Below are 10,813 nucleotides of genomic sequence, written 5' to 3'. Positions count from 1 at the left end.
GAGATCTCTGGGAGAGCTTTCGCTATTTGATATTACATGGAGCCGGGAGGTCTCTGGTGGACCAATGTCCTGAACTCAGCTCTCCCACCTAAGAGGCACAGGCCTGACACCCGGCCAGAGCACCAAGACCTTGTCAGCCACATGGTCAGACCAAGTTCCACCAAAGTTGTGATACTTATTTTCCTTGTAGGAGTCTACATGGAATTATGAGGCACTTTGGGAAGAATATATTAATAGCTACCATGTCTTGGGCCCTGTGGATTACCTTTCCCTTCAGCCACAATCCTCCCAGCATGTCCTGAGGAGATAGGGCTTCCATCAGCATGAACTGGACCCCACAACGTCCCAAAGCCTAAGCTCAAGCAAGTGCTGAGGAAACTTGGCTCCCATTAGCATGGACTTGGCCCCATGTTGTCCTGAAGCCCCCAGGCTGTCAGCATGGACTCAGACCCTTGTGTTCCAGAAACCAAAGCCCCAGTGGGTGTTGAGGAGACCAGATTTGCATCAGGTGCCCGGGGGAGCCAGCATAACTGAAGTTTATGAAGGACATGAGAAGATACATTATGTGAGAGTTTAACATGATAAATTCCTATCTTTGTACTGATTTACTCATTTACCACATAAGTTTGGAAAACTTTACAATGTACTATGCACATGATAAATACTTAGTATATATGAAATTAATAAAAGGTGAATAAATTAATTAATAAATGAATGCAAGAGAAGGAAAATTAATTGAGATAATAAGATATTGTCATCAGTTCTAAATCCACACACACTGATTATTAAATTTTAAACAAACTACTTGTTAAATTTTGAAACAAAATATTTATTGAATTTGTTAGCATTTACTTTTGCTTTTTTAAATTTACCTTATCCATTCAACATTGTGCTTCCTGAAATAAAGCTAAAAATGTTAAATTCATCACACTGAGTAACTGTGAATTGTCTGGTTTAATTTGTACTGCCAGTTACATGTGTACTTAATGGCTGCATGAAATCATAACTCTCTGAGATAAAGAGATGAAAATATCTCACTTGACATTTAAGCTTACTTGGATTAATATGATTACAAAGTATTATACGTGAGATAAAGTTCTTTTTTGAGAGACTAGTAATTGATATCCAGTGGGAATGAATGTAGATGGAATGGGGAAACTGGAATTGAAGAATGCCATTAATCTTTTTCCTAAAAAAGAAATGCTTCCTGGGCACTTATTCTATGCTAAACAGTGTGTTAGTTACTAAGAAGAGACTAAAAAAATAAACTTTCTGTTTTCCTGGAACTTAAAAGAGAGAACTAAATATTTCAAGACACACCTTCATTTTGAAAGGGCCATACTACAGAGCAAAAAATAAATAAGTAAATAAATAAACGATTTTGTTATAGAATTTTGAAAGTCGTGCTAGATTGCTTGAAAATAGTAATCTAATACTTCAGACACAAGTTTGATTAGCAAAGAAAAAGAAAAAAGGAAAAAGAGACAGAGCGTTTACTGTCCAGAATCATATAAAAACATTTTTTTTAAATGTAAGCATATTTTTTAGTTTCCATTCTGTTAAAAGGTAATTTACATAGTATCAATCTATCCGACCAATTTGAAAAAACAATAAATGGAGCATTTTAGTTCTCTATCATACTAAATTAGAAAAATGGGTCTATGGCTTTATTTCTAATATACTTGATTAAAAACTACCCTTATTTAGGCATCAAATATATGAGATAAGAAAATAGTGTGCAATAAAATATTCCCAACATTTACACACAAATGATTAAAATAATTCAAAGGTGTACACACTTCAGAAAGTTTCTGCATAGCTAAAAGAACTGTTCACTATTTTCTCTAGAGAGGTTTTATTGTAAATTACACATTTCTGCTTCTTAAGAAGAGAGAAACATGTATTCATTGAAATAAATGTTTCAAATTCTAATTCTGAATCAGTTGGTGTAGCTTGCAGGAGATCAATAACAACTAGAAAACCCAGATAAATGTATAAAAATAATCTATTAAAAAAAAAATAAGATGGATGCCTAGGTAAGCAGGGACCGAGGGGCCAAGCTGCTGAAGTATAGGGATCTTCAGAGTAGTGAGTTGACATTCTGTTGGCTTCCTTTTCCCTTGGATCATTTTCAAACTTGGTGGGCAAAACATTGAAAATTTACAGAAAAGATAGCAAATTGAAGGCAGAAAAACAAGCACAGCTTTAAGCAATATTGCAGAGCTAGGAAGATAATGTTGAATATCAGGACAGATAAAGCAATCAGGACTGAAGCAGCCAAGATAATGGGAAGAAGCAAGTAACTGAGAGTTTACAAGAGAATGGAATAATCAAGAAGGATGAGAAGGCTAGCTTCTTTAATGCCAATGCAAATCGGAACTGAAGCTGACAAAAGTCAATATCTGGAAGCAATAATTTTAAATAAGAAAGATATCCATTCCAGCGTATAAAATTAAGACAAGTATCAACATTGCTTTGTCAAATTTTGATTAAATATTGCAGCAATTACATATGAATTTTAAAATCCTATATATAAAATCAGCAACTAGAAAACTCTCATGTCTTAGTTTTGAGCTGGACACAACTTTGTGTGTGTTTTAATAATGTAATTGCATATTTTTAGACTGACTTTTTCTGCTTGAAATTATTTTGAAAAACAAAAACTATTATAACTTGCTGTTTTAATAAATAATTATGAGTTTTCTCTTGATTATTATTATTTACTATTTTATAAGTAAGTGTAATATGATCCTTCATACATTGCTGAGTGTTTGTTTTCCAGTTCCTGACTTAGAACTTGAATCAGGAAAATAAATTTGAAATGTACTACCACATAACATGAAAAAGTACATGTGAGAGCCCATTTTATATGGGGTGATCATATAATTTATCATCCAAAATGGAGTGAGAGTGAAATGGTGGCTATTTATCATCATGATAGGAAGTCAGGCATATACTGGACTGTCACAGGAAACCCAGATATATGATAACCCAATGCATAAACCTCTGTGACTAAACAGAGCACAGAGATCATGATTTACTGTCCCATAAATATTGACTAAAGCTGATTCTGAAAGGAATAAACAAACTGAAGGGGAATTAGAGTTTCAGCTTGAAATTGAAGAAAAATCAGAATTTTTATGGATATGTAGGAATATTATCTCCTATACATTACTTCTATGGTGAAATTATAACTAAAATGATTTTAATGGGATAATTATTACTAGATGATTTGAAGAAATAGACCCAATTAATATCTTACAATGAATATTTTAAAAATTTCTCTTTATCATTCACTTTATTTTCCAGATCTTAATATAACCAGTAACACATCTCAAAGTGTTAGTGGGTTTTAAACACAAATTCTTTCTCCTTGTTTATCATAAATGACATGTGGACCAGAATATTTTCCACAGTAAGTACCCAAATTATAATTGATAGCTCAAAGTGTGATCATTATGAATATTAGACAACATCATCAGTACTATGTAAATATTTCAAAGTGACTTTGGAAAATTTGTTAAAAGGAGACAAAATTCTAAAAGTCCCTTTGAGTAAATCATGGTCAATTAAAATATGAATCTACTTTGCACAACTGAGAGACCTGAACTACAGTGGATTAGGCAAATCTTGTTAGTTTCTCCCTGCCTCAAACTCTGCTCTGCCTAGCTGAAGATATAATAAGTCTGACAACTGTATACTTAGCTGTCAGTCTCTCTGCTGAGTCAGTGGATGTACCACTTGGCAAGATCGGCAGCAACACCAACTGAAAGTAGGCTATCACTCTGAAATTTCACAGGTCGTATCAACCCCTCATGTGTGGACTGGAAATGTTAGAGAACTTTAAAGAAAGTCTAAAAACTCAGTTTAAAATTAAGTTGGATCTAATATCTGACTGGTTATAAATTTCTTAACACTCCATTTTGGCTGAAAAGCACATAACATACCATTACTATACAAAAGACATCAAAAACTGCATCCTGTGTAATGATGATCAATATATATTTATGTTAAAAATCACAATTATTTTAACCTAGTGTGCTATGAAGTAGGATGTTTCCATTCCATGCAAACATCATATCTCATCTTACAGTTTGGGATATGCATACATTTTAATCAAAGAATATTCTAGATTTATTGAAGGGAACCCTAATTACTTCTCAGTCTATCAAATTTGCATAGATCATTTCATAAACTTTGCAATTGCTGAATAAAGATTGAGAATTAAAGAGGAACGGATGAATCCCAGCATCGATTACAGGAAATTCCCTCTTTGGCTTGTACTCAGGAATGTGTTGTTAAATATTTACTAATTAGTTCTCAGGGAGATGAAGGGGAAACCCTGACTTTTAGGATTTGTTGAGTCCCATGATGTAGATTCTCCCATTATAGCTGATTTTAAGCTACGTGAAAATTTAACAGTTGGGTCCCATGAGCCAACATGAGCTGGCTCTAGCACAGTACTGCTTGTACTTTTCCTTTACAGGAAAAAGATTACATTAATTAATATTTATTAATTTGCCGATTCTTCTAAACCCTATTCATAACTTGAGAAATGTTCACATTTCCTTTTTCTGTTGCTCATTCCCCCAAAATGTTCTGATTGTCAGTGCTAAGTTGTTTCCTATGTACTTATTTTTTATGCAATTATGGGGTGTTCCTTGAAGGAAATGACCATATGCTTGACTTTTTTACCCTTTTCCAGTATTATTACTAGACATACAGAGATTTGTAACATCCTAAATGCTGTTGGTGATGATGACCATATAAGGCTAAAGTTCTGCTTATTCAAGATTGAAAATCTACTGACTGGACTCCCATCAAATGAGTCGCCCTACAAGGTTTCATAGAAATTGACCACAACAATAAATTCCAGTTCACAATTAGGATTAGGCAGCAATACATTGTTTATTCCAGGAGAGGAGCTAATGCTTTCCAAACCACAGATAGCAAACTGGGAAAAGAAAGTTATTGTGTAGCTTCTACCACATCATAGTGATGTTATAACCTAGACACTAGTCACAGCAGGAAAGAGACAACTGTTTTGTTAATAATGCAGCTTAAACATCTCACAGACTTACAGTCATGATCATTCTCCCTGATTCAGAGATCCTGCCTTGCCATATCACTGTATACTGTTCCTTAGTGTGATGGAGCAAAAGGGATCCTGAACATGTGCTGGTGATTCTTTCTAAATGAGTTTCCCCTATATATCTGCTGCAGAAGGCTTGGCAAATTCATTGTTTGGGCATTTGTAAGACCCTATGTTAGAGAGCTGTGGGAGAAGTACTGTCTATCACTTTGTATATCAAAGAAATCAGAATGTAGTTTATCTCCAGATTCTAATTTGAAGAGTAATATATTTAAGCTCATAAAATTGTTACTACGACACTAAATAGAAATATTTCTAGGGACTTCCCTAGTGGCACAGTGTTTAAGAATCCATCTGCCAATGCAGAGCACACAGGTTCGAGCCCCGGTGTGGGAAGATCCCACATGCTGCGAAGCAACTAAGCCCGTGCACCACAACTACTGAGCCTGCACTCTAGAGCCTGTGAGCCACAACTACTGAACCCACGTGCCACAACTACTGAAGCCCGCGCGCCTAGAGCCTGTACTCTGCAACAAGTCACCTCAACGAGAAGCCCGAGCACCGCAACGAAGAGTAGACCCTGCTCACAGCAAATAGAGAAAGCCCACGTGCAGAAGCAAAGACCCAACACAGCCAAAAATAAGAAAATAAAAAATAAATTAATTAAAAAATATATTTCTAGGGAATCCATATTAGAATATGCATTTGGTTTAAATTACAATTTAAAAAAAAATCAAATATACTCTAATAATTGACCATAACCTTAGGAATTAGCACAGAACTAAAGGTTTGAAAAGCAAGAGGTTTAATTGTCCATTTAGCCCACCACCTTAACATTAACTTTGCAGAAGTAGCTTACTAATTGCCAGACAGTATAGTGTAGTGCCTCAGAAAATGAGATGCTCTTCCTTACTACATTGTTTCTGAAATTTATTCTCATCAAGGATGCTTGAGGAGTTCATTACTATCTCTCAAAGAAATTAAAGGAAATAGGCAACAATTCCATAAATTATTATTTGTTCATATAAAATCATTCTTAGAATGGAGCATTGTATGGTTTTTCCACCTTAGATAATCAGCCTACATAACTTGGCTTTAGTTTACACTTGACTTTGAAATATGGTTAAAAAGTTGTTCAAATGAGCACATTATCCTTGATTTTGTCCTGACAGCAGTTAAGTCCTTTGAAATGTGTACTGCCATTTAATCTAAAGGCATATTTTCTTAATTGTACCATGTCCGCTATACCTATTTATGTTTCTTTGGTCCACAGGATATATTTATATACCCTGAATTACTGTAATTACTCAGCCACTACCTAGCTTATCTCTTTGCATGCACACTCTGCACCTGGATAGTTTATTTGCATATTAGGGAAATCTTTTCCTCTCTTGCTGCTGTAAATTGGGACAAATAAAACTTATCATAGGAGAGAAGAATCATCCTTTCTTTTTCCCATTAAATCCTGCTCTGTTAAACACTTCAGCAGACCCCTTGTCTCTACAGAAATGGTATTTTTTTCACAATAATTTGAAAAAAATTCTGTGGTTGGCACCATGATTTGCTTGTGGCTTTTGTCCAACTAAACGAGAGAGAAAGAGAGGAAGGAGGAGAAATAATTTTAACCCCAGTTCATACATATAGATATCCATTGCAAATACTTCCCTTAACATGAGGGTGAGATCTTAAAAAGATTTATTTTGCTAGATGGAATTCTGATTTTGGGGAGAGAAATGTATTTTAAATGTATTGCTTTGAATAGGTTCACCTGAGACTTTGTCTTCAAAGTAATTTGTAAACATTTCAATTTACCTATGTTCCTGTAGTTGAGAAAGTTGTGGAGATACAATTTAATTCAGCAAAAATTTATGACATTTTTTATTATCTTAAGTAAATGTTGACTCCTTTTCTTTTGAGCTGAAATTTACTTTAAAAATGTCTTCTTATCTTTATTACAGATGAATGAGGTAAACACAATAAGGAGCTGGTTGTTCTTTTCCATTTTTATCATTTTCTTTACATTCTTAACTAAATAAATCATGGTCAGACTTGAAAAATTCTGTCCTAATCATACTTTCTCCATAAAATGGTATGTCATCATCACAGGCTACTTTAACCTTTCCTTCAGTTGGTATTCTATAACACATCAGGCCTCTAGTGGCTTAACACTTCTTACAGTTCTCCTTTTATATACTTGACTATAAAGGAATCGGTATGAAACAATAACTAGAGACTTTGGAAGCAGAAGATTTTGATTTTGAAGTCTGAACTTGAACTGTTTTTGACATTCACTATCTATAATGGCCTTAGTCACAATTACATTATGTCTCTGCATTTGAACTTCCTCATTCAACAATAATAACATTCAACACAAAACAAATTTCTTGAGTACCAAATAACACTGGGGATATAAATATGATAAGACACAGACTTCACCTTCAGAGAGAAAATAGTATGGCATACTGTCTTTAGACCTAGGCAAGATAAGCTTGAACCTAGGCAAGATTGCTGGCTTTTCTCCAGCAATACCCACCCCCATGGCTGGGAGCCTGCTGGGCCAACGAGATGTGTCCTGCTAGCATCTCTCCTTCTAAACCTTTCTTTGGGTACCTATGATTCCAGAAAGTTTTGCCCGATAGACTGGAGGCCACATGCAGGGCATGCATAATCCTCTGCTTGTGTCAGTTTTCTTAAGAACAAATGTACTATTAATGTGTACCCACAGGCAGGGGAAATGGCCAAGAGGCTACTATTTATAAAGGGCATAGAGAGAGTTGGACTTGCAGGTTGGCTATTGAATTACATATATGAACTCTTGTCCCATATTAATCTCTAGTCCCCAGTTGAACTCTTACAAGTACTAAATAAGGGTCTGATTAGAAAGAATATCTAACTCTAGCCTGAAGTGGTCAGGGAAATCAGCTGCTTTTGGTGGAAAGAATGCTTAATCTTAATTTTGATGGATAAATATAAAGCACATAGTCAAAGTGTAGACACTAGGTCAGTCTAAAAAGATACTATGTTAATATAATGCTCCCCAAGAGTCAGGTTGACAGGGGGAGCAGTTCAACAAAGCCGCATTGTAAGTTTTAAAGAGAAGTTGTCATTTCTATTTGCTGGACCAAAGTTTTTAAAAAAATACTAGGAAACATTATCTGCTATGATGTTTATTTCCTTTTGTTTGGCTTTACAGCTTTCCTTTTTGCCCTTCAAAGAGGAGAAAGAAGAAATCCAGCAGTGTTGCAAGCATATATTGGTGAATTTTAATCATTGCATAATTCTTTCTGGCAGGATTATCTAAAGCTTACTATCCCTTCAAGTAATACTTTTAAAGCTCTATCAAATCATGAGGCCAAAGGGCTATACAAACAAATACTTTATTAATTCAATTTTTCAATATGCTTGAAATGTGATCTCCCAATTTCTGTGCGAGCAGATTAAAGTCATAGATCTGCATTTATCACACCACCTTGGAATTAAACAAGAGAGCAAGAACTCCCCTTTCAAGATGAGGACAAGAAATGGGAAAGTTAAGTATGTCAGAGTCCAAATAGAGATTTCGAAGAGAAAATTTTCAATCTGTGAATCTATGCAATAGTGTGGGAAGAAGAAATGGAACCTGGCTAAATATTCTCCAACTTAAGACGTCACGTAAAAGATGAATACTTTAGCCAGGCTCCCTGACCACACACTGAAACCCACTGAATTCCACAATCTGAAACAGAGGTCACATAGATAAAGATGTGAAAGAGAAAGTACATTTTTAGTACTACAGGTTTAGTGTAAACAACATTTAAGTATGTGTAAAATGCAAGTTTTTAGTTCTATTCTCCTTTTATCTGATTTTCTCAGGTAATTATCCATTTTCATCTCTAGACTCATGAATATTTCAACTATTTTGAATTGAATATTGTTTAAAATATTAGACTAACTCTACTCTTAGCACTTTGCTTGAAATTTAGCACAAAGTTAGCATTCAAAATCAAGGAAACAAGCAAAACAAATGTTCCCCCAAACCCTTCACAACAGAGAGTAGAAAGGATAAAACCTGCAGTCTTTGGCTCGGTTTTTACCTTGCTGATGAGGAATTTTCTTTCGAATTCCAATTACAACTCTGAACTTTAAATCTTCCTGCGATGAGTTTCAGAACTTTGTTTCCTTCAGCATACTCGTTTTCATCTTATCATTTTCAGTTTCATTTATTTAAACTCTTACTTTAAAGTTACCACATGCTTATTCCTGAGTCTACAATATACTCAGTTTGGCACAAACATAAAAAGCAGAAGCAAGGAAATGTTCACCACAAAAATTAGGACAATATTTAACTTTAGGGAGTAGGGAATTGTGATTAGGAAGTGGCATATGGCAGCCGTCCTGGATACTGGCAATACTTTTTTTGCCTTAGTTGTGTGACTATTACATGTTTGCTTTATAATGACTACATAAAGTGTACATTTGTTTTATGCATTTTCATTAATATATACTTCATTTCATTATAAAAAGGATAAAACAATCTATTCTGTCTACTAAATTATGGAGTTTTTGCTATAGAATTATATTGACTGTATAATACAGATTGTATACAGATATGTTAAACTACATCTTAAATTCAAGTAAATTTTGAAGATGATTTATTTTCTCTCTCCATGGAGTTCCTGAGGATGTTTGTTTACTCTATCAAGTCTAACAGCAAATGAGCTAGAGTTTAAAATAAGAGCTGCTATACAACATCTGAAGGATCTTTCAGAAATCATTTAGTCTCAGAATACAAATGGACCATATCTAAGTACCATTTGAAAATATATTCTGATTATGAAAATGGAACACTGTATCCTTTTAAAAATACAGAACGCTTCATGAATTTGCGTGTCATCCTTGTGCAGGGGCCATGCTAATCTTCTCTGTATTGTTCCAAAACACTGTATATTAACAAAAGCTATCATTAAAATATAAACTTTTTATAAGAATAAAATATAACTATAAATATTTCATTATAATATATAAAATATATTTCATTATATATATTATACACTATATAATATAATATTTTAGTATATATTGATTATAATGTCTATATTGTATGTATTATATAATTATGTTCATTATATTTCATTGTAATTAATCTCATCTCTATAATTAATCTGATTTTATTTTGGTACATATTTAGATGTTCATATTACCAATTTGACCAATACTATACTTAAAGAAAAAAATGTTTTAAATGCTGACTCAGTTCTCTTGGAGGATTAATTTTGTAGTGCAAGGTCAATAAACAGTTAACTTATTGTTTGATCAAATTCAAAGAAATTTATTTTGTCTCAAAATAAATTGGTATATTCAAAGGAATAAAAAGATTCTCTGTGCAACATCTTCCAGGACAGTGTCAACATCAATTTCTCTAAGTGTATTTGTGGCAGAAAATATGCATGCATTTTTTCAGCAGCCAAAGTAGTAGACTATAGTATTAGTTAGAAATATCCGTTCAGAGAAGCTCTAAACACCTTTATCATTAGGGGGAAGTCTTCCAACCATATGCGTTAAATGGAAATACATATCTACTCTCCTCCTCTAGTAACTTAACCTATAGGCATGTGACTGAGGCTTGGGCAATGGACACTTTACCTGATAGCTGACTGCTGAGAAAGTAACACAAAGATGCAGAGGCAGTTGGATGTTAATAGTTAATAGTTTTCTTGGTTGACCTGAGAGTTTAGAGGCAGA

General features: G+C 34.1%; 1 non-coding gene across 1 annotated transcript; it reads right to left on the bottom strand.

Moving 5' to 3' along the window:
* Positions 1-9,930: 9,930 nt before the first annotated feature.
* LOC132425200 (U6 spliceosomal RNA) lies at positions 9,931-10,039 on the bottom strand. Its single transcript, XR_009519392.1, has one exon. It is a non-coding gene; the product is annotated as a U6 spliceosomal RNA (small nuclear RNA).
* Between the last annotated feature and the right edge of the window lie 774 nt (positions 10,040-10,813).

This window comes from Delphinus delphis, chromosome 4 (assembly GCF_949987515.2).
Source record: "Delphinus delphis chromosome 4, mDelDel1.2, whole genome shotgun sequence".
Lineage (NCBI taxonomy): Eukaryota > Metazoa > Chordata > Mammalia > Artiodactyla > Delphinidae > Delphinus > Delphinus delphis.
This window is presented reverse-complemented; position numbering and strand designations above follow the sequence as displayed.